Source organism: Phodopus roborovskii, unplaced genomic scaffold (genome assembly GCF_943737965.1).
Source record: "Phodopus roborovskii unplaced genomic scaffold, PHOROB, whole genome shotgun sequence".
Taxonomy (NCBI): Eukaryota; Metazoa; Chordata; class Mammalia; order Rodentia; family Cricetidae; genus Phodopus; species Phodopus roborovskii.
The window spans coordinates 2,314,913-2,340,373 of record NW_026126412.1 but is presented as its reverse complement, the minus strand read 5'-3'; the positions used below and the strand labels follow the sequence as shown (position 1 = coordinate 2,340,373).

The 25,461-nt window shown below is 40.3% G+C and overlaps 1 pseudogene; it reads right to left on the bottom strand.

Moving 5' to 3' along the window:
* The window catches only part of LOC127220920 (60S ribosomal protein L7-like), a 123,519-nt pseudogene extending 98,829 nt beyond the window's left edge, over positions 1-24,690 (bottom strand).
* Between the last annotated feature and the right edge of the window lie 771 nt (positions 24,691-25,461).

The following is a 25,461-nucleotide window of genomic DNA, read 5'->3' as shown; positions in this document are numbered from 1 at the left end:
GGCAAATGGATGGAACTTGAAGAAACCATCATGAGTGAGGTAACCCAGTCACAAAAAGGTGAACATGGTATGTACTCACTCATATATGGATTTTAGACATAGAGCAAAGGATCATCAGCCTATAATTCACGCTGCCAGAGAAACTAGGATACAAGGAGGAACCTAAGAGATACTTACAAAGTCCCTCATAGAAGGGGAAAGGAACAAGATCTCCTGAGCATATTGAGAGTAGGGGAGGGCTATGAGTGGAGAGGAAGTTAGGAGAAAGGGAAGGGAGGAGAGGAGAACTTGTGGGACCAGGAAGATTGAGTTAGGGGATGAATAGACTAGGGAAGAGAGAGAGAGAGAGAGAGAGAGAGAGAGAGGAGTAGAGGGAGACATTATAGGTTTGAAGAGAAAACTGACTCTAGAGAAATGTCCAGTGACCTACAAGGACGACCCCAACTAACAATCTGAGCAACAGTGGAAAGGCTACCTGATGGGAGATGTCATTTTATATATATTTCTCATCCTGGTTAATGAATAAAGCACTGTTGGCCAATAGGAAAGCAAGATAGACAGGACTAGGAGACAAGGGGGAAAGAGGAAGTGGTGAGGAGCCAAGATGGGGAGACTGGGGAGACGAGACGCTGGCCCTTTTCCCCGGTAAGAAGACCACGTGGATATACATAGAAATGGGTTAATAATTAAGATAGAGCTAGCCGATAAGAAACTAGTAACTGGCCAACAGGATTATATCAAATACAGAGTCTCAATGTGTTATTTGGGGCTGGCGTGGTAGCAGGACAAGACCAGGCGGAGGGCAGAAAAACCCGTACTCCTTACAGCTACCTTAAATGCCCTTACCTGATAATGAGATTGATAACTAACTTATATGCCATCCTAGAGCTCTCATCTAGTAGCTGATGGAAACATAAGCAGACACTCACAGCTAAACACTGAGACGAACTCCTGAAATCCAGTTGCAGAGAGGGAGGAGTGATAAGAAAATGGGGTCAACCACCTGGATGGCATTGACCTACATGTGGAATTGGGGTGGGAGGATGGGAGGGGAGGGTGGTCAGGGTGCATGTGAGGGGCAGATAGGGTAAGAGGGAGGGAGAGGGAACTGGGATCAACATGTAAAAAAAAAATGGGGTCAAGAAGCGGGTTACAGAAACCCACAGAGACAGCTGACTTGAACATGGGGCAGCTAATGGATCTCCAGACTGATAGCTGGGAAACCAGCATTGGACTGACTCAGAGCCCCTGAACATGGGTCTCAGTTAGAAGGCCTGGGCAGTGTAAGGGACCTCTGACAGTGGAACCAGGATTTGTACCTGGTGCATGAAAGGACTTTGGGAGCACATTCCCCATGGAGAAATACTCCCTTAGCCTAGAGGCAGGAGGGAAGGCCTAGACTCTACTTCAAATGACTTGACAGATTTAGATGACCCCTTCTGGAAGGCATCACCCTCTCTGTTGAGTGGGTGGGATATGGGATGGGAGGGGGTTCAGAGGGTATGGGAAGGAGAGAGGGGAGAGGGAACTGGGATTGATATGCAAATAAAGAAAAAAATATATATAAAAATGTAAAAAATAAATACAAAAGAAATCTTGATTCTGAAACAAAAAGAAAGAAAATATCATAGTCCCACTGTTCCCAGTATTCCTACTTTGAAACACCTCAGACACCACCTACATAATGAATAAGTAAGTATATAATGGTTAATTCTCACAATAGAGTCATGTTGTAGGTGGTATGCCAACAACATGTATTTGAATCCCCAAGAACAGTATCTCCTGAAGCAATTATGTGGGTCTTTCTTCAAGATAGCCACCCTGGAAAAGATTACTTGGAAGAAAGAGTGTGTGCACTTACATTTTTGAGAGATACTGCCAAATTGTTCTCTAAAATCACCTGTGCTAATATTCTGAGCCTTATTTCTTTCTTCACAGTCTATCATGGCTGATCATTGTCAGTCTCTTGGCTTAGCCATCTGGCAAGAGCTAGTTCTTGTTTCTTTAATCAACTAAGTTTTAGGAAAGACTTGTTACTGAATTGGAGAAATTTTATGTTTATAGTTCTGTTAATTACTGGTTAGTATGTGCCTAAAATTTATTTGGCAACAAGTGTGCCCTGTGATTGTTTTATTCTCTGTCCTTACCTAATGCATGAATCATGGAATGGGAAGGAGGGTACTCAGCTCTTCCATGTAACTCTCTTTGAGATACGCTTCCTGGCAGCCTTCTGAAGTACCAGGGAGACCTAGATTTAAAGACTTTGCTCTAGTCATGCAGTGGATAGAGATTCCTCCAGCATTTTAACTCTCAAAGTTTATGGTATCATTTTTTCCATATTTATTTTTTTTTTAATCTAAAAAAAAATCAACATTCAATTTTAGTGATTTGGTGTTTTGATGGGTTTATTCTAATGCTTTTCAAGGCTGGCAGCAAACAGGAACCACCCGGGAGCCTGAAAACCTGTTGCTAATACCGCCATCATTTTCCAGAGATTGTGACATGGTCAGTCTGGTGTGAAGTCTGGACATCAAGGGTTTTGAAAACTGCAGGGAATTCTCATGTTCACATAAGGGTAGGAAGCACTGGGCATCCAAAGATCATTACACTTCTGTAGACTTTTATCACTGTAATTCTCTTTGCGGAATTTCCTCCACATATGATCTGCCATGCTCCCCCCCCTTTCTAGTACAGCTTCAAGAAACTAGACATGGTGATTTTGGTAACTCTACAAGATTAAGGATACTACTAATTTATTAAGGTGGGTTATCATCCCCTGTAGTGGATAGGCAAGTACAAATGGTCTAAGCATAGTCTCAGCTCTTTGCATTAGTTTTATTTTGAGACAGGGTCTCACTAAATTTTCCAGGCTGTTTGAACTCAGCTCGATATTTTAAGCTAGCCTCAAATATGTAATCCTCCTGCCTCAGCCTCCTACACAAGCCCCGCTGTTGTGGTATATTCCTCATGTGTTTTGCTCTTTAAACTTATGTCAGGGTGGTATGGACAGTATGGTGGTGATTCTACTAGGAACCTTGCTTTTCTCTCTACAAGCATTGCCTCTCTACATTGTTGTCACCATTATTTCAATGGACGATATTCTTACGGCCTAGTTCAGTGGGGCTGGGATTCTGAAAGTCCCCCCTCTTTCTATGTGTATTTTGCCTTCTTCAGTTTTCATTTGTCTTATTCACTATGGCCTCATGTCACAGATAGATCAACCTGGTGATATAATTTGTGTGCTGAGAAAGGTGCCCAGTGTAGTAGACATTTCCTGGGGAATTTTGGCTCATTCTTTGCCATAATTTTCTTACTTATGGAATGGAGGTGATAATGCCTGGTATCCCTAACTTAAACAATGAATACTGCTGTGTGTGAAAATGCTTTGGCTTGTATAAAATGTGATGCCATCCAGTGCTACTTAATTCTAGTGATACACTTTCTGACTTCTACAGTGTTACTAAAACAAACAAAAAATATGGTTGGGCTGTACTATAATGGATGGATAGTGCAAGAGATGGGATGTGGAAGGCCTGGGAAGAATCATGGAAATGATTTTACCCCAGTATGGCTTTCTGTCATTACAATGAAAACAATACAACCATCTATCTTTGTGAGCTGGGAAAATTATTCTAGACTAACTGTTCTAAAGGAGGAGTGGGTTATTTTGTTTCATGTTTGAAAATTTCTGTTTGTGGTCAGTTGCTCCATGTAGAAGGGGGGATGTGATGGAGCAGAACTACTCATTATCTCACACAACTGTAAAAGAAACTAGAGAGGCCAGCAAGAAGGCACATTTTTCAATGGCATGACCTTGATGTCCTACATCTCCAATTTGAGCTCCTACATTATGAATCCAGTAGGGAATTAATCCACTGACTAAGTAGGAACCCTCAAGATACAATCACTTCCCCCAAACTGAAACCTAACAGCTTGGTCTCCGTACCTGAATTTTTGGGGAGATTTCACATTAAAAATAGAATGTCATCTCAGGATGAAGGTCACTCAAAGTCTATATGAACATGAAAATACTTATTAAATACTAAAGCACCCCACAATCATTAGTGAAATCTTCATCCAAATTTAGTTATGCATCCCACCATTGAGGCTCTTTAGCTGTATCCTCCAAGCCCAGAGTCTTCTTGTTAGCCTAGAGACACAGGTGCTGTGCTGTCCTGTGCCCTTTCTCCCTTTTTGATGCTCCTCTGCTGTGACATCTCCCAGGCATCTTGCCCTTATACTTTCTTTCAGCTTCTTCACTCCCATCCAGCCTCCAGATAATATGCATATGTTCTTCCCTGAGTTTTATTACCTCTATAGTTACACTTTTACTCATGCAGAATATGGTGGTGGTAGCCACTTCACAACCTATTTGTTGTAATTTGTGGCTAGAGTTTTAGATAACTAGTTAATTTGTTGAATTATTGACAAATAGATGTCACTAAAGGATGGCATTTGTTCAGAGAAGTAAGACTCAAAGGATGCTGAATGTAAATAAACATTTCAGGTCTGTGTTAGGCTTCAGGCAAATACTCAGGACAGATGTGCCTTTAATAGTTAATAGTAATTGTTAACTTGAATCTAGAATTTCTTGAGAGTTGACCCTCTTGGGGAAGCCTGTATAAGATTACCTTGATTGTGTTGATTGAGGTGGGAACTGGTTTGGGCAACATCTCTCCCTGGCTGTGATCCTGTACTATATACATGGATAAAGGAAACTGGAAGCAGTGAGTGTCGATGCCATGTGACCAGCAGCTGCAAGCTTTTGTGGCCTTTACTCCCCTCCCCATGATAGATTGCACCCTTGAACTGTGAACCAGAATAAATCCTCTCTTTACTGAGTTGTTTTCTCAGAGTATTTTATAACCTCAATAGGAACCTGAAATGTTAGCAAAGTAAATGTCATTGGTGCCTCAGAAGGCTAAACTATAATATCCTGCTGTTTATGAATGGCACACTAATACCCTCATGCATTTTCCTTTTACAGAATTCAAACAAAAATTAGTTAATATTTTGATTATATTTAACAATACCATTTGTTATGCTATATACTTCAGATAATTTTACTAAGTTTTCATTTTAATATAGACAGTATCTTTGATGACTCAAAGCCTACAGAACAGTATATCCTGAAGCAATTATGTGGGTCTTTTTCCAAGGTATAATACCCATACTCCCAAGTGCTTTTAAATTTCTTCCCTATTTTAATAGTGTTCTACAATGATTTTATGCAAAACTAAAAGACAAATATTCAATATATTGTTATAGTAATTAATTAATTTTTTTGAGGCAGAGTATCCTGGCTGCCCTTGGAACTCGACGGATGCTTTGCAGATCACATTGGCTTTGGACATACTGAGATGTGCCTGCTTCTCCCTCTTAAGGTCTGGAATTAAAGGCATCCACCATTCCATTAACTACTCCTTTAAATAGAGCTGCAGAAATCAACCTCTCCCAGTATCCAATATTGAGCAGTTGAAATAATAGGGAAAACTAAAAACAAATTGAAATAAACAAAAGCCCAACCCCACCAAGCAAACATCTCTAATTTTCTTAGGTATTTTTCCTTCTAGGACTTAACTTTTGCTTTCTTCTGTTTTTACTTTGTCATAAAATTTGACAATGCACAACCCTCCCCACCAAAAAAAAAAAAAAACAAGTTGGTTTAGTTGACTAGATAGTGTCTTTAGAACATTTTAAAATAAAAATTCTTTCCTTTGGGTTTTATGAATGTTTGAGTTGAAAGGAACTGAAAAACTATTTAGCCCCAACTGCTGTATTTTTCAGGTGTGGAAGCTAGCTCCCAGAAGGTGACAGTTTACCTAAATTCACACAGATGAGTCACCTTACTGGAGGTTCTTGAAGAGGAGCACACATACACATATCTAGGTAAGAGACTAAAAGTGCTGAGCTATATATATGCTGGTTGTTAATGAGGCACAGGGCACTTCTTCATGCAGACACTATGTCTCCGAACTGCTGCCTTGGGGAAAGGTAAAATGTTAGACAGGGCAGTCCTATCCTATCACTGAGCAGTGTTTTGTGTGTAATATAGAAGTCCGAATCAGGGGTTAAAGGCATCTTCTTTTTGGAGGTTTACTCCTTTCCTATCCTCAGATGGTCTTAGTTTTTGACTATTAACCTTAGAAAAATGAGATTTAAAGTATGTGTATGGGAACACTTAGTAAGGTGTCACCTGGAGAGTGTGGTGCCTACCTTGGCTTTTATGTTTTCAAGTATATGTCATTGCTTGCTCTACTGGTGTCAGCTCTGCTCAGGTTTTCACTGTCTTCAGTTGAAATCCACTCCCTGCGATTCAACCCACACACTCTAGACCTTTTTGTACATTCTCAGATCCAATGTCATTAGTCTACTCCCCCCCCCACACACACAAAGTCTGTTCGTTCTGGACTCACTATCTCTATTCTTCAGGTTTCTCCAGAAGGCATTGTTTTCAGATTTCAGATTGCTATTTTCAGGACTCAGTCTTGTTTTACCTTTGTGCCTTTTAGAATGTGAGGATCATGACTGACTGTGTCTCCCAATATGGTTGCTCACTGTGGGATCTATGGAGAACCATAACTCCTGCCAGTGAAACTGTATTTGTACCAATAGAGACAAAGACTGTGTTCTCTATCTTGGTAGTTGCCTTATGTGACAAATATTAACCTTGGAAACGACTAACCTTCCTGGATATTTTCTGCATGAAATATTGTTGTATCAGGTTTACTCTCATCTATATTTTTGCAATTAAATAATTGAACCTGCATTTATCTATGCTAGACGCTATATTCTGGCTTCATTGTGGCACAAATATAGGCATTCCTGACCTTGTTCATGATTGAAATAGGAGAAAGCCAAAAGGTTTTAAGTGTTGAGATTTGGCAGGCTTTCTCAGGAGCAATTACAGAACCTGTTATCTCCTACAGCTTGAAGGCAGAAAGCGCTGAAAAACCACATCCCAGATTGAATTTGCAATACTAGCTTAGGAAAAGAATAAGACTAGGTTGGGTAAAGAATAAAACTCTATGATAAGAAAAGGGGTCAAGACCAGGGGGGGATTTGGGGAGCATGGGAGGAAGGGGGGAGAGGGAACTGGGATAGATATGTAAAATAAAAAATAATAAATATATATTTAAAAAAAGAATAAAACTCTAAAATTTGAGCTTGAAACCTCTGGATGAAATCCTCTTATCCCCCAGCTTCTGGGCTTGTGGAAAACCAGTTTTATTCCTGCTGGAGAGGAGTAGTAGTCCACTCTTTACCTCCAGGCAAAGTAGAAATGTTTGTCTTGAACCACATTTGGCCTTTCTCCCCACACCCTAGGATCCGCTTTCATCTCCTTGCTATCAGTGCAATAGGTCAAGTCACATACCTGGGTTAGACAAATGTGAACTTACTAAGGAAAGATAGGAACAGCTGCAGAACTCAACAGAACTGAACTTATAGTATGGGAAGAAGAGGCTGAGGCCTCGGAATAAAGCACCTCAAAATACCATGGCAAAAGTTAGTTCTTCCCCTAGGACTAAGTGTCATTTTCTCATACAGCTGTGCACCAATCATTTCAAGGCCCAGAGTCCAAGGGACCAAGTTGAGCTTGATACTTAGAAACCCAAAACTTCCTGTTTGGGAAAGTGGGAGTCAGGAAGGACACTGGTGTATAGAAGTCCATAATGTATCACTTTCTGACTCAAGATCAACCAGCAATAGGTCCATAGATCCATAACGTGATCTGTTTCCGGCATTGTAGGTATATAATTAGGATGGACATAACCTGAGTTGGCACAACTACCTTGTTGGTTCTTTGGCCTATGGGATAAACATTACCATAGTGAAGAAGGTCAATTTAAGATGAGAATAATTTAAGCAATACAAAATCCTGAAGACACTGGAAGATTTTAGTGTCGTCCTGAACCTTAAAGGTTATGGGCATTCGATTTCTCCATCCTATTTATCAACCTAGCTTAACATATTCAAAAAACATGTAGATCCTGAAGGTTTTAAGAACTCCAGTTTCCCCCCTTCTTCTGATAAAGGTGGCCAGCTCACCAAGGGATAATAGTTCAGAAATTTCCCCCATCTTGTAAAACTTTCATGCAAAGAAATTCAAATTATTTTCACACTCCTCAACCTGTAAAACTTTTATGTGCATCTTTTCATCTGTCTTGTAGCAGGAGGATTTTCTGTTGTCCCACACTATCCTGTGGCTGCTTTTAAAATAATCACTCGGAGGCTTAATATTAACTATGACTGCTTGGCCAGTGGATCAGGCTTATTAATTAATTTAAATTAATACACTTCCATTAATCTATGGATTGCCACATGGCCTACATGTTTTGCTTCCTCCGTGGGTGCTGGCATTTTCTCTTGACTTTGCCTTCTTTTTCCCCCTCTATCTTTGCTTGGATTTCTGCTCAGCTATATTCTTCCCTGCTATAGGCCAAAACAGCTTTATTCATCAACCAATAAAGGCAACACATATTCACAGCACACAGGATATATCACATAAAACTTTTCTCTACTCAAAAACCTTGCTGCATTCTCAGAGCTCGATGTCCTCAAGCCACTGCTCCTTCCCCTGTACCTGTAAGGAGTATGGTTTTCCCGCCCGCCGCCTGGTCTTGTCCCGCCTCCACGCCGCCAGCCCCAAATAATGCACAGAGACTCTGTATTTGATATTATACTGTTGGCCAGTTACTACTTTCTTATCGGCTAGCTCTGTCTTAAGTATTAATCCATTTGTGTTAATCTATGCATTTCCACGTGGTCTTCTTACCCGGAGCCGGCTGCTGCGTACTGCTCTCTCCAGACTCTCCATCCTGACTCCTCCTTCCTCCTTCCTATTTCCTCCTTGTCTCCTAGTCCCTCCTATCTTCCTTTCCTATTGGCCAACAGTGCTTTATTTATTAACCAGTATGAGAAACATATACAGAATGACATCTCCCATCATGTACCTGCATGTGTTTTGTGTCAATTCTGTTAAAACTTGCCAACCATGAAAGACTCTGAAGCCAGATCCCAGCCAATGGGAGAGGCTAGAGTACTCTTATTGTTAGGACAACTCTCCTGGGATCCCCTGTTCCACGTACTTACTTGCATGGTTTGAGTCATGGTGCACCCTTTTGAAAAACAGAAAAAAAGCCTTGCTGGGTAATTTGGTTTGTATGTTTCCTGGTGAGACAAAGAGAATATTATTTTCCAACATAAGGATTAGAATGGACTACCTGCAAATCCCATCAAGCATAACCCAATAACCTTATAAACTCCATCTCCAAAAATACCTATATTGTAAGATAGGGTTTCAACCTGTGAATTTTAAAGGCACACAAACTTCAGTTCACAATACCCCTTGATTAGAATCATAGTGTAGATCTCCAGAATCTACTGTCTGTAATCAAGGATTATATACCATTCACTAAACACTTTGCTACTAGGATATGACTATGGAATACTATAGTATTGCCTATCATGAACTAAATCAGGCCATACTTCCAATATCAAGTTTGGCAAGGCCAAAAATAATGAATTGTAAATAAAAGTAGTACATTGATTAAGTCCATGACATCCTCAATTACTGTTCTGGTTGTGTTTATTTTAACTTATACATAGGACTACAGCCACATGGGGTCCTTATAGCTAGCTAATAGAGATGGAAAAATGTATAGCTTCATTCATCAATTACTTGGTTTTAGATGCAGGTACAACTCAAATACAGACTTGGATGTATGATAGCTTCTTGGAAGACACTCTGAAAAGTGTGAGCAAATTATTCTAATAGGTGTAGCTGTGGGTGATGTCTGTCTATGTCTCTCTCTCTCTCTCTCTCTCTCTCTCTCTCTCTCTCTCTGTGTGTGTGTATAGAGATATGTAGCTTGAAGTAAAAATATAAATTTTTTGACTTTGAAAAATGGTTGGTTTGTCTAGTTTGTCAAGCACCTATAAGGATAATTAGTGGAAGGTTCTGGATAAGAAGGTCTGGGGATAATCACGTAGATCATCATGTAGGAGTGGGCAAAAAAATGAAGGTATTTCTATTCCCTGTTACCTTTCTTTATCAGAGAGCATCCATCATGGAAGAGGTGCTATTAATGTCTAACCAAGTGTACAGAATGAATTAGAAGACATCAACTGATCTCTGTTATTGCACCTCTCAGTGTTGATACAAGGGGGCATAAGTGAAACTACTATGGTGGTAGTGATGGAGAGTAGACATTTTTCTAATAGCATGAACTCTCTCTCCCACCTCAGCATCCAGTTCATTAATGCTGTTGTTACAATACCCATAATCTAGCAACAGACTCCGTATCTGAGTTCTCTGTATCACATCATGCCTCTAGAAGACCAATTAGCAACTGTGATAGTTTGATTATATTGAACTTTTCATATTGGAATTGGTATATGTTCTGGGTGTGGGTTTGTCTTCTATAGAGAAGTACTATTTGGCACTTTAAAGATAGGGTTGGTAAGAAATAACCCTACTAGACAGGGTTGGTAAGAAATAACATCAAATTAAGAATCCTTTCTTAAACAAAATGAGATGAAAGTAGACTTATAATCATAGGAACCATTGTTCTCACTGGCTGTCATCTATGCATAAGCTACCCATTCAGTGAAGTGATGGATGACCTTGCAAAGACACAAATGAGGTACCAGGTTGGAGAAACTAACCTATAGAGATGGAGTGCAAGTGCATCAAATTTTCTATATACAACTTTGTGTGTCTAAGTAGTAGCGTACATGGACCAAGGATCCAAATTTACTAATGTTTCTTGTAGCTTATTTGGAAAATTTGAGCTTCCTATCCTTATGAATGATGAGATCCAAATTAAAGATACTATTTTCTAGAAGAGGACAATTTAAATCAAGGGGCAACATAGTTGTCTGATTAATTTTTAGCTGCAGTTGCCATAACATCTCTTAAGATTCCTCAGAGCAAGAGATGAATAAAGAAAACATTATTTTCATGTTAGCAGAAGAAATCGAAGAGAAAACAGTATGTTTTCTTCTATATAATAGGGGCACAGAAGAATATGGTTCATGGGTGATCCAGTGGGGAATTTCTTAGTAGTATTTTACCAAATTTTGAGAGTAAACGGAAAAATGCAACCATCATGACCCAAGAGGGGCATGAATACGAAGAGACCCTTTAGGGATCACCCCAGGGTCACCCCACCATTTAAATTACCTATACCCATAAAAGTACTTGTTAAATATAAGGGGGGTCAAGAATAAGTAATAGAGGTGGGAGGAAATGAATATCTGTTGTGGCATAGAGACCATCTGTAGAGTTAGTTTCACTCACCTACCCAACTACTCACCTGTCCTTCAATCTCTCTCTATCCCCTCTATCTCCCTCTCTGTCCCGTCTTCCCTGCCTCCCTCTGATTTTTCATTCATAAGCATTTGAGATAAAACAAACAAACAAACAAACAAACCCTTTAGAACCATGGAAGACTTCCATCAGGACTTACAGAAAGCAAAGGGACGCAAGTAGTACAGGCTGTACTGAATGGGTCTGGGGTGCTAACCAGGTACTTGGTCTACAGTTCTGGTGGTGGCTAATAGTTCTAATCTGAGTCCCTATCTGGGAAATTTCCTTAGATAACTCCTTCTCTTGTTCTGGCCACAACAAATGGCTCATCAGGAACAGTTGATAAAAATTTAGTTGTTGATTCAGCTCCAGAAGCCTCCATTGGATTGGCTAAGTTGCAGTTTAACTTCTGTCCATGTTCATTTCTACTTGTGTATCCCAATAGTTGGTGATGCAAAAAGTAGTTCCCCCAAAACCTTCATTCACCTGAGTCCAATCCCAGGGATGTGTGTGTTCCTTTCTTACTCTGGCAGGTCAACAAAGATCAAAAGTACTATTCAATTTCATCACACAGAGCTCACCATTACACTTTAGCATTAAGTGTGGCTGTGTACTCTTATTTTGCTGCAATCTGTCTTATTTAAACATTTCAGTATTCCTAGTATATATTTGAAATCATTTCCAATGTACATATGAGCCAACTGTGTCACAGAGAAGTTAGGTTTATTTCTGAATTTATACAAGTAGTTAGTGTCTATGCTGGCATTTATAGTTTATCATTTTGCCTCCTATGTTATGATTTTGTTTCCTTTTTATTTTTTTATTATTTCTAAATTTTTTCTTATTTTACATATTGATTCTCCCTTCCTCCCTCTCTATCTCCCTCCCATGCCTCACAACCCAACCACTCTCCCATCCCATTCCTCAGAGAGGGTAATGCCTTCCACGAGGGGTCAACAAAATCTGTGAAGTCATTTGGAGTAGGAACTAGGCCCTCCCTCCTGCCTCTAGGTTAAGGGAGTATCCCTGTGCTATCATTTTGTAAAGGTCTTGAAAACCAAGAAGGTAATCATTCCTTTGCTTGAGTGAGGCTGTCAAGTAAGAGCCTCTCAAATGACACAGTCTGCTGGTAAGCTTATTTGTAGGAAGTCAAATCTAGGAGTCATTGTGGTTTACTGATAGATGGTAACAGGGCAACTACTTAGTTTGATTATTTGTTAAAGATGGATTCTTCTATCAAAGGAGTTTTAAGTGACATTTGATTTTAGTGTGCTACTGTCTGTGCAAATGAGAATGTAAATGATGTCAAGGAGACCATACTTTGTTGTTGTTTTTTTTTTTTTCTTTCCTCTCACATTGATGCTGTTGACCAGGTGATAAGTAGAAGGCAGTCATGGCTCTCTGACCACTTACTGCTTCATACAATACTGGCTGTTGACTAGAGGTTAGGTTAGAAAGTGGATACAGTATGAATTTCATGCTCCAGAGTCTCTAGCTTTTGTCTTTGACAGTTTTGTACAAAGCTAATTCTGGTTATATTCTTTTCAGAGCAGTTGAGGGAAGTGCAATCATGTGTGGTTGCATTCCTCATAAAGTTTTCATATTTGTAATTTTTTTTTGGTTTTTTGAGGCAGGGTTTCCCTGTGTGGCTTTGGAGCCTGTCTTGGAACTTGATCTGTAGACCAGGCTGTACTCAAACTCACATAGATCTGCCTGCCTCTGCCTCCTAAGTGCTCGGATTAAAGGCATGTGCCACCACCGTCCAGCTATGTTTGTACTCTTGATAAATTAGTGATTCAATTGAAATTGTCAGTCTTTATTAATTGTTGCTCTCCTGACCATGGAGGTGGTGGTTGTAGTGAAGTCTCTGAGTGCTGTTGTCTGTATCTTATTGTACTTTGAGACTTCTCTCCATTCTTCTTGACTCTCACACATGGTACTTATTATCTGCAGCTTGCATTCTGTGGCATACAATGGGAAAAGCCAGCTGCTTAACTATTTAAATAGTCATAAGTTTGCAGTTTCTGGAAATAACCTAGTATAACTTAAAAGGGTGTGAAATTCTCTTTTCTAAGAATTCTTTTGCTTCTGATTCTTGTCTTTAGATACCTTATTTCTATGTTAACTGAAATAAAAACACACGTGTATGTATATGTATAAAAGTCCTCATGAAAATATATAAGTCAAATGTCTCTTCTGCAGCCCATTTATCTTTTACTCACTTACATACATGTGGTTCAAGCTATATTTGGTTATATTTTAGAATTTTAAAAGTTGAAAGCAAATGTTCTTGCAATATATATCCTTGCTTCCAATATTGCTTAGGGATGATTTTCTCCTAAAAGTTTCTTTGAAAATCCCTGACTAGCCAATGACTTGATAGCTGTTTTACTCATTATTGTTTCCTGAAATTTTGAAAGCATATCATTTCCCCTAAATCTCAGTGGAATGAATATAACTGCAGGATATTTTTTTGGATCAATACTTTCATTTTATTACTTACAAAAGTCTCATGCAACAGAGACTAAACTGGAATTTCTGGTTTTCTTGTCTGGCTGTTGGTAAAACAGGTGTGTGTGTGTGTGTGTGTGTGTGTGTGTGTGTGTGTGTGTGTGTAGAAGCTGTATGTTTAAGGTTTGTGCTTTACACTAGATGCAAAGCGCCTTAATATGAAAAATATTTTCTAGTTTTTTAAAATTAATTTATTTATTTTTATTTTACATGTCGATCCCAGTTCCTTTTCCTTCCCTCTCTTCCTTCCTCCCTCTTACCCTCTCTGCCCCCTCAATGCACCCTGACCACCCTCCCCTCCCATTCCCCCCACCAAGAGAGAGAGGACAAGACCGGGTTGCAGAAACACATAGAGATAGCACCAAGTGCATGTCTAGTGCTCAAAGAGACCAAAGAGGGCATTGGCTCCCCTGGAACTGGAGTTACAGACCACTGTGACCCACTGAGTGTGTGCTGAGAATCAAATCTTGGTTTTTTGGAAAAGCAGGAAGTATTCTTAACCATGAAGCCATCTCTTTAGCCTTTAAGATTTTATTTTTAAAGTTAATGCCATGCAAAAATGGATACACGGATTATCTTATATCTTAAAGGAAACATATTTTTAAAGTTGTGTTTCTTATTTTCTTTCATTTTTTTTTTTACAACTCAAAGTGAGGAGGGCCAATTGTGTGTATGTAGTGAATTCTTTACCCAGTATAGATTTCCAGTACGTTAAGGTTTTAAATAATGCAATGTGGATATGGCTCAGTACAGTATCTGAATAATTACCATGACTCTTCAATAAGGGAAATGCTTTTTTGATAGATCATTAGAAACTCATTTGTGGTAGAGTTTTAAGCTACTAATGACCATGGAGATTATCTTGACACTTTTTCAAATGAGGAATTATTTATGATGTGATGAGCCACTTTCTTTTTCTTTGTTTTTTTAATCTGAAGGAGATCTGTAGGGGGACACATGGATCTCCCTGGGAAGGAGAAATTGAATAAATTTTGCAGGTGGACTGGAGGCTGCTGGAGATGGGAACAGGAGTGATCAGGGGAGGAGTAAGGAGTATGGGGGGAGATGACTGGAATAGGGGAAATTTAGGGGGTCATGCATAGTGGAAACTCCCTGGAGCCTATGAGGGTTGCCCTAGTGAGGACTCCTAGTAGCGGAGGATGTGGAGCCTGACTGCCCATCTTCTGTAACCAGGCTTTCCCTTCCCAGTGAAGAACTATTTTCTATTCATCTGTTTGGTTAGTCTGGGTTTTCCTAGACACTCTCACTTGAAAATGGGAATACCTGTGCTTAAAAAGCTCTAGAAAACCTTGGCCTATCTGCAAATATAAAAATAGCAATAGCAACTGACAGCCAGCCTCTTTACCCCTATCATTTATGGGACTATTTAAAGTTATATCTTTTTCATGCTCTTAGAGTAATGTGAGGTTTAGGTTTGATTCCCTTTAATCTGAAACCCCGAGTGAGCCTCAAACCACTTAGCAGCCTGCCATTTTTCACTGGGAGGGGAAAAGCAGCGATGTAATTTACTGTCCACATTTTATAGTTTTCCATTTGAAAAAAAAAAAAACTTGCTTATGAAGTTCCTGTATTTTCACAGAGTAAAGAGGGAAATGACTTTTAAATACAACTCTGCCTAGGCTGTACTGGGAACCCAAGGCAGATGACACACTAACCTAGCTAGTTATGGAGATGAGAGGCTCTTCCCAGAAACAAAATGAGGTATCGGGAGAATATGAGAGAAGACTAGGCAGGCAAGCAGGTTCTGTGAGCCCAGAGGAGCTCAAGTGGGAAGGACAGAGGGTCACCGCAGCCTGAGATGCTAAACCTAAGGCACAGCTAGATAACAATCCCATAGTCCTCTCAGTGAAGCTCAGTACTGCCTGGGCAATGACTCACTGGACAGAGTCTCCACTGGTCCTTTGTGTGAATCCCAGTCCTCTAGTATTAGGCCTCATGTTTGGCTACTGAATGGGCAGTGTCTGTATTGACCTTTTCTTAAGAAAATGGATAGGTATAGGGTCCCTGGAGCTGCCCTCCAATCTCACTATACCCTTGATCTCAGTGCTCAATTGCCTCCCAGTCTTCATACTTTTCATCTGTTGTGTTCACTGCCATAGCCCCATGTTGGTGAACATCTGTTGTCCGTGTTTGTGCCTGAGATGGGAAGTGTGGATTTAGAATGGCAGATAGAAACATTCTAGACACTAAAGAAAAGATAGACACAGGATAGAATTGGGAGGGCACTCCAGTGAATACTGGGGGGAAAGCCCCAAGTCTTTATATACTCCAATCAAAAGTGGAGAAAGGCAAAGAGACTTTTTTGCCAAGATACAAAAAGCAAGTAAGCATAATTATCTTCTCAATACCAAGAACATCAAGTAACCACATCCTAAACCAAGTATTCTGTTGTCAAGGTAAGATCTACAATAGTCACACCATAGACTATGTATGCTGTTGTTAAAGTATGACATCCATTAATTACTTCTTAGGCCAAACATTCTATTGTTTAACTTTGAACAAACAATAGTGGGTTTGAACTCTCTGACTTTAAGTCAGGATGAAGTGGAGTCATCTCTATGGTCCCCGACAATTCATATCTCTCTGTTCATGACTCATTATTGAGCATCTGCTGTGAGGAGTCAAGTCCTTACCTAAGCATTCCTCTCCAGAAAAACAGAACTCCTGGGACTGTGCATGTGTGCATATGCAGCTGTGTTAGTCTTCCTGTTTCTGTGACCAAATGTCTGATGAGAAATAACTCAGAGAAGAAGGGGTTTATTTCAGTTTACGGATTTAAGGGATGGGATGTAGTTCTCAGTAGGGAAGACATAATGGCAGGGATGTAAAGTTACTGATCCATTGTGACCATAGTCAGGAGGCAGAGAGAGAATGCTGGTGACATCTCACTTTCTCCTTTGTATTCAGTCCAGAACCCCAAGAAGTGAGACAGGACTACTTGTATTCAGAGTGGGTCTTCCTACTTCAGTTAAACCATTTTGGAAATGCTCTCAATTGACATACTCATAGGTATCTTTCAATGATGATTCTGGAATCCATCAAGTTGACAACCAGGCATAATAATTACAACACACACACATACACACACACACACACACACACACACACACACACACACACACTGTAAGTATTTCCTAAGAAACTGAGAATCCTTGAGGAATGTTTTCTGTTAAGCTCTTTAACCAAGTGGATGAGATTGACAACATTTCGAACAATAACCTTCTTCATTTAAAGTACACTGATGCAGATGCTAATATTATCGAAAAATAGATAATTGGAATAAATACAAGAATACCATGGCCTAGCCAGATTGACACATAAAATCGATCATCACAGACATGATGAAATTGATGGAGGAAAATGATGCGAGCCCTGTTAACAATCAATCTGTAGATAGGTAGATGTCCACATATATAAATATCTATAAATCAATTTGTGAGCCTTGGGAGTATGTTTCATAGCAGCTGTGATCAAAGGGCTCTAAGAATCCAGTGTGAGGAGTGATTTTTGGACTTGGGATAGTAAGAAAAGGTTTATCAAATTGGAAGCAAATATTAAGAGCTAATTATGCAGAATAATCCAATGGTGTAAAGACTGAGGGAAGGAAAAGATAGTAGGTTCAGTTAAAACAGGACTGCCCATTTGTTCTCCATAGTTTCGTTGATTGAAATCTCCACATATTTTGCTGCTTGAGGTTTTGTTGAAATGCAAAGATGATGCATGACAAGTCCCGAATGAATGATAATGGTTACTGCTTGCAGGGTGCTGTTTGCCATGTGACAAGCACTATGCTTAGTGTTCACACCCATCAAAAGAATTACTCCATCAGTCTGTGAAAAGGGTGTCCAGATTCCATTCTGGTGATGTTCAACCAGTATAGAATCATAGCCAAGCACCGAGAGGGCTTTCTCGCACTAATTCCTGGGCCAGAGGAGAGAGTAGTTCCCAGGTGGAGAGGTTAGTGAAAAGAAGAACTCTGTCATTACTAAGCTGTTTCTGGATCAGGCAAGACTTGGTCCTTAGCTTAATGCTCACCCAAGTGATTCTGCAGCCTTTATGGTATAGATGGAAGCTTTCATGATAGATACTTAAGGGAATGAATACCATAATGGTCCTATCTTTAATTACTTGCCTGTGTCTATATGTATACATATATGTTTAAGTGTATATGTCTTCTTGCATTTGAAGGCTAGAGACTGATGTAAGATCTCTTCTATTGCTGTCTACCTTATCTTTTTGAGGCAAGTCTATTATTGACCCCAGAACTCATTTATTGGCTAAATTAGCTGGCTAGAAAGCCCTGGGGAATCTTCCTGTCTCTAACTCCCTCCTTTTTAATTTTTTACTTTTAAGTTTCCACCAAAGTAACCACTTTTAATCAAAGGAAATGCAATTAAAGAGGTTTAGAGAAGGGGTCAAAATTTTGTAGCAAGTTGAGGCTCAACCTGCAGGTGCCTTATGTCAAAACCTGTGCCCTTTCCAGTAAAGCATACTGCCTTAAACCCCAGACTAATGGACAAAACAGTGATGTAAACAAATCACAACAAAAAGGCAGTGTTACAGTGTAGTTATCTATGAGGCACAAATGGGGAGATAAACTAGTTCTTAACAAAAGGTATGAACAAAAGAATAAAACTTGCAGAGAAAACAAGGGAACCTAGGAGCAAAGGCAGGCAATGGAGCTATGACCAAGCCAATGAGAATGAAAAGAGGAACTTATATTGGACTGTTCTATGTATCCTGAAGACAGGAGTTAGTATCTGGTTTTGGGAAAGTGAGACAACTTAAGCATCGGGGCTGTTAGTTAAAATATCCAAGCTAACTGAAGCAGAAAAGGAACTGAGGAAGGACATTTCATAGGTCACATTCTTCCCAGGAGCATCAGAAAATCTGGGCAGTCACAATACAAAAGTCATATTCAAACTACACCATAGAATCATTCCCACAAAATCGAAACATTGGGTCAATGAACATCATGTCAAAAATGACCACTGGGCATCCTTCTCCAACCTATACACCTAGTTCTCCAACCCTAAAGAAAAGTAAACCTAAAGCCCTGACTTCCCTTTAGAGAAGAATGACTCATAATATGAGAACATTTTTGAATATGAAACACATGTTCAATAGATTTTGGGTAGTCACAGACATGCCTATTCCAGATGGTGAGAGAAAGTTTAGAATCAAAACCAATTCCAAAGTTTCTTATTTAGCAAGTGGATTATTTGAGATGCTCCGGGACAATATATAAAGAAAATAGAAACAGGACTAGATATATGAAACTAAGAAAAATCATCTTTTGAATACATTGAATTTAAGATATATGGAAACAGTGTGCAGGCAGCTGTCCAATCAGACACTGGAAATTTGGGTTCCAGGTTTAAGATAAGTAGTAGGACTAGAGGTAGAGATTTAGGGACCACTATTAAAAACTCACAGCATTAGGAGGGTTGAGAATTACTGATCTTGGAGGCCGGCCCCAGGGAACACAGGTAAGGGGTTATCTTCATGAAGTCAGCTTTGGGCACACCTGTGAGGGACTATCTAGAATCACCTAATTGAGGTGGGAAGACCTTAATTGTAGGTGGCAGTATTCTGTGGGATAGGCTCCTGGACTGACTAAAAGAAGTAAGTGAGCCAAGAGCTGCTTCCTGACTGTGGATGCAATGTCAGAAGCTGCCACAAGCTCCTGCTGCCATGGCTTGCCTACAGACATAGGCCATATCCTTAACTGTGAGCCAAAATCAACTCTTGTTTCCTTAAGTTTGCTTTTTGTCAGGTGTTTGGTTACAGCAGTGAGGCAAATGTGGCACAGAATAACCATGCTCCTTCCTTTTTCTATGCCCCTTTATCTTAACTGTCTAAGGGACCTCTGACAGTGGAACCAGGATGTATCCCTGGTGCACGTGAGGACTTTGGGAGCACATTCCCAATGGAGGGATACTCCCTTAACCTAGTGGCAAGAGGGAGGGCTTAGTCCCTACTCCAAATGACTTGACTGATTTTGTTGATCTCTCCTGGAAGGCATCACCCTCCCTGTGGAGTGGGAGGGTGGCATGGGAGGGAGGAAGCGAGGTAGGGAGAGGGAACTGAGATCTATATGTAAAATAAGAGAAAGAAAGAAAGAAAAAAGTAAGTCTCTTAGGCATATACCCAAAAGATGTACATCCATCCATGCAGCAAAGACATCTGTTCATAGCAGCATTATTTGTAGTAGCCAGAACATGGAAGCAACCTAGATGCCCCTCAACAGAAGAATGGATAGAGAAAATGTGGTACATTTACACAATGGAGTACTACTCAGTGTGGGTGGGGGGCACAATGGAACCTTGAAATTTTGAAATTTGCAGGTGAATGGATAAAACTTGAGTGAGGTAACCCAGTCACTAAAAGATGAACATGGTATGTACTCACTCATATATTGATTTTAGATGAGCAAAGTATCACCAGCCTACAATCCACACCACCAGAGAAGCTAGGAAACAAGGAGGACCCTAAGAGAGACATACATGGTCCCCCACAGAAGGGAAAAGGGACAACATCTCCTGTGCAAAGTGGGAGCAGGGAGGAGGGGAGATGGAGTTAGGAGAAAGAGAAGGGGAGAAGAGGGCAGAGGAGGACATGAGGGAGGAGGAAGATTGAGTAGGGGGAAGCAGAGAGGAGAACAATAAAAGAGATACCATAATAGAGGGAACAATTATAGGTTTGAAGAGAAATCTGGCACTAGGGAAATGTTCAGAGATCTACAAGGATGATCCCAACTAACAATCTGAGTAATAGTGGAGAGGATACCTTAAATGCCCTTCCCTGATAATGAGATTCATGACTACCTTATATGCCATCCTAGAGCCTTCATCCAGTAGCTGATGAAAGCAGAAGCAGACACCCACAGCTGAACACTGTGCATAACTCTTGGAATCCATTTGCAGAGAGGGAGAAATGATGAGCAAAGAGGTCAAGAACAGGCTGGAGAAACCCACAGAAACAGCTGATCTGAACAAGGGGGAACTCATGGACCCCAGATTGATAACTGGGAAACCAGCATAGGATGGACCCAGGCCCCCTAAACGTGGGTCTTAGTTAGGAGGCCTGGACAGTCTATGGGACCTCTGACAATAGAACCAGGATATATTCCTAATGCAGGAACGGACTTAGGGAGCCCATTCCCCATGGAGGGATATTCCCTTAGCCTAGAGACATTGCGAAGAGCCTAGGCCCTACCACAAATAACTTGACAGATTTTGATGATCTCTCATGGATGGCCTTACCCTCCCTGAAAGTGGATGGGGGATGGTATGGGAGGGTCTGTAGGGGGCATGGGAGGATGGGAGGGAGAGCAAACTGGGATCTATATGTAACATAAGAAAAATATTAAATAAAAATAAATTATGAAACCAAAAAAAGAAAACAGTATGTGTAAAAATCTTCCTAGGATATACACTGAAATACTTGAAACATTAGTGCAATATTATAAGGAAGATTTGGTCCATCTACTATTTGATGATGGAGGCAAGTGAGTGGGTATAAATGAAAAGCAGTTGGTTATGAGTTTATAACTATTAAGTGTGATGGGCATATGCACTTCCCAGCACTCTGCCATTATGTATATCTAAAATTCGCCACAGAAAGTTTTAATTTAAAAATAAATAAAACTATGAAGGGTATTATGCAGATATCCCAAATAGTTATGTGAACTTTTCCTTAGGGGGAAAAACAAATGTTTGTCTATTAATTGCAATTAAGGCACCTATGACAGCCCTAAGAAGCAATTCTACCCAAGTGTAACTTGGCGAACTAATGAATTTAAGTAATGGTAAAGGAGCCTGGGTAATTTATGGGTAGCTACTCTACCCTAGTGAAATAACATGTCTTTTGTAGTGATCATGAAATGCTCATACATCCTTAGAAAGAATGGGACCTTGTGAGCTTTCCCCATCCCTGTTCGTGATTGACAATATATCCAAGCTTGTGCATACAGGCTGAGAGCTGAAAAGGGTAAGGTGGTGTCATGTCCAGAGGACAGTGTTCTACAACAAATATTTGAGTGTCCAAAGTAGGGACAGTACTGACTGTAAAATAGCAGAGGAGATTAGAATAAGTGGGCATACAGGTATTAGAGAAAGCTTGAGGAAAAAGGAGAGAATTCTTGCCAATTATATCTTATGATCTTGACCTTGTGAGTTGAAAGCATAATCCTCAATGTGATGATGGTTGAAAACAGGGGGAGGTGGCTATGTTTAGACAAAGTCATAAAAATAGGATCTCATTGTAGGTAAGTTTTCTTAAAAGAAGGGACACCTGACAGCTTGCTGTTGACTTTTCTTTCTGTCTTGAGAAGACACAGGTCATGCGTAAGATGAATTGAGGCCTCATCAAAAATTGTCTTGGTGTCCCGATTTTGGATGTGTATTCTCAAAGTGGGAGAAAATAAATTAATGGTTAAGGGACCCAGTATAAGACATTGTCAGGGCAGCCTGAACTGATTAATACAGGAAGTTTATGTCCATTTTTTTTTTCAGACGAAAGAATCTTATTATTCTATGTAATGGCAGGTGAAGAGATATATCCTAAGTTTTAGGGCTTTGGCTCTGAGTTGGGGAAGAAAAGAAACAAAGAACAAACTTGTAGGCTTAGTGAAAAGTTTGCTGAATAAAGAGAGGGTTCAAATTATTTTATCATAAGAAATTTGAGGAATTATGTATGAACTATACTTAACTCTTACTTGCTTGTATCTTGTTTACATATTCTTGTTTTTTAAACTTGATCGTTGTTTAGCTCATCATGGGGCACACACCAGTGGAGAGTTAGAGGATAAACTGGCCTGGTGCCCTTTCCTTCAGGCTCCACAGATGATGAATTCCAAGCACACCCTTAGCATGTGGTCTGCCAGGGAGAAAAGCTTACAGACTAGTACCTGGATTTTCCCTTCCGACTTGGTTACTTTGTTCTTAAAGAATGTAAGAAATTCCTCCTGGAGAAATTCCTTCCTTAGCTCCCAGTTACCTTTTCCTAACATAGGCTCATCTTTTATTTTTAGTTCTATGTTTTGATCTATACGCCTTTAACTCTAAGAGTGGTACATTCCATCATATGATTCATTTCTGAGACATCAAGCCAGGTAAAAAATGAAACATCTTTATAAACTCCACAATAGTTTCATCTGCTTTTAAAGATATATATCCTCCCACCAGTATTTCTTGGCACAATTTTCTTTTTTTTTCCATTAAATATAGAATATTTTGAGGTAGATGACATGCTGGCAATCATGTGAAATCATTGCTCTTAGGGACAGAGAAAGAACCTCAGAGAGGTGTTAGTTTGTCAATATAGTTAACTGTTCTTTTTTGTCTATCTCTCTCTCTCTCTCACCCCCTTCCGTGTGTGTGTGTGTGTGTGTGTGTGTGTGTGTGTGTGTGTGTGTGTGTTGCTTGTATGTGTATGAGTGTGCCAGTGGAGGCCAGGGCAAGAGTCCAGATGTCTTTCTCTGGGACTATGTATCTTATAGCCTTGAAATAGAGTCTCTGAATCATAAACAGAACATTTTGGCTAGCCTGGCTGCCCAGTAAGATCTTGTGATATGCTTTGGTTCTTCTCCTGAACACACCTACCCAGGCCACAGTGTTAGGATCATAGGCATGCTCAGTCATGCTCTCTCACCCCTTTATTACATGAGTGGTGGGGATTTGAACTCATGTCCTCAAGCTTATAGGCCAAGCACTCTTAACCTCTAGTCCTGTACAGCTAATGTTTTGCGTGAGGAGTTCAAATCCAGTTCTCTCTCCACTTTAGCTTTTGTTCTATGTGCCCAAAGTGCCAACCATTTGATCAAGCCAAGAGAATAAAAATAATGCTTTTCCAACTGAACTAAAGAAAAATATGTAAAATAAGAAGAAATACCCTTCCTTCCTTCCCTCCTTCCTTCCCTCCCTCCTTCCTTCCTTCCTTCCTCCCTCCCTCCCTCCCTCCCTTTCTTCCTTCCTTCCTTCCTTTCTTTCTTTCTTTCTTTCTTTCTTTCTTTCTTTCTTTCTTTCTTTCTTTCTTTCTTTCTCTTTTTTCAGTTTGTGATTGTTTATTAACTGACCAGAATACAAAAATACCACAGGCAGCACCATAGTTCATTCTTCTAATGAGCCTGTTTATCTGGTCTCCCCTGTTGCCAGCATCGCCACCTTCCACAAAGTGAGTGGTCTTTTTCTTCATCCCGCCCTGTGGAGAAGACAGTTTGAACGGCTACGGAAGTTGTTGGCTTCCTTGAAGCGTTTCCCCACTGTGTAGATCTCATGGATCAGATCCTCCATACAGATAATGCCGTATTTACCAAGAGATCGAGCAATCAAGGAATTGTCCGCCAAGGCAATTCTCTTCTTATTGATTTTTTCATAGCCACGCTTGTAGATGAGCTCACTTACTGACCAGGTTGGGGTAACCCCATGCAATGTATGGTTCCACAATCCTCAGCACGTTAATTGGAGCCTTGTTGAGCTTAACAAAGGTGCCATTGAAGATCTGACGAAGACCGAGCAGCTGCAACACCTTGCAGACCTTTGGGCTCACACCATCGATACCTCGGATTCAGATGAGGAATGCCAGCTTGGGTTCTGCAGGCATGTAGAAGTTTCTGGCTTTCCTTGCCATCCTAGCCATGTGAATCTCTGTCTGGTACATATGCCTATATTCCTTGTGATAATGTTTTGCCTTTTCATAGATGAGCTTCCTCCAAGCCTCCAGAGCGTCTTCAGTGCAAATTTTTTCTGGAAGCGCTTCACCTTCAGCTCCGAGAAATTCCTTGGCTTTTTCTTAAGGGTCTCTGGCACAGCAGGAACCTTTTTCTTCTCTGGCGGGGCCTCCATGGCTCCAGTGGGTGGGGCAGAAAGGGGGTGCAAAATACTGTTTTTTTTTTTTTCAAAGTATTGAGTTTTGCTGAGCAAAAGTGGAGGGCGTGGAGCTTTGTGAAGGAAAGCGGTGAGGGATATGGCTTTGTGGAAGGACTGCTTTTGAGCCTGCTGCCAGGTTTCTTTATTCGCTGGGCGTGTGCCTGCACGTTTTTCCATGGCCTAAACAATCCCTTGAAGGTGAAAGAAGTGCTGTCTCATTTTCCTGTGAGTAACTTTGTAGAAGATCTCTTTTCCTCTTTAGTAGTCTATCATATTAACTCCATTTGCTTAGACATAACAAGTGTTGAAGATGGGTCACGAGGCCTTGACACTCATCTCTCTAATTGGTGCCTGTGTCCATCTTGATCCAGTATGTTTGGGGTCTGTCTGCATGAGAAGTTACACATGTTTCTCAGTATAAGGCAGTTCTCCCTGGACTCCCTCTTCAGGGTTAGAATCCACAATTTTGGACCCTAAGGCAAAAGCCTGAGGATAACCTGGTAAAGGAAAAGATCAAGTTACATTGTGTCAGATTGTCTACTCTCTGTTGGGAAAGCGAGTGTGTCTCCCAGCATTTTTTTCATATCCTGACTCTAAGCTCATCGCTCTGTACTATGTCTGATGAAGTGCTAAATATCAAGTAAAGCACACACATAGGTCCTTCCTCCAGGCGGCAAAACCAAATGTCAAGTCAGATGGTTTATAATCAAACATTCATAACATGTTTATAATAAAAAGTTTATAATG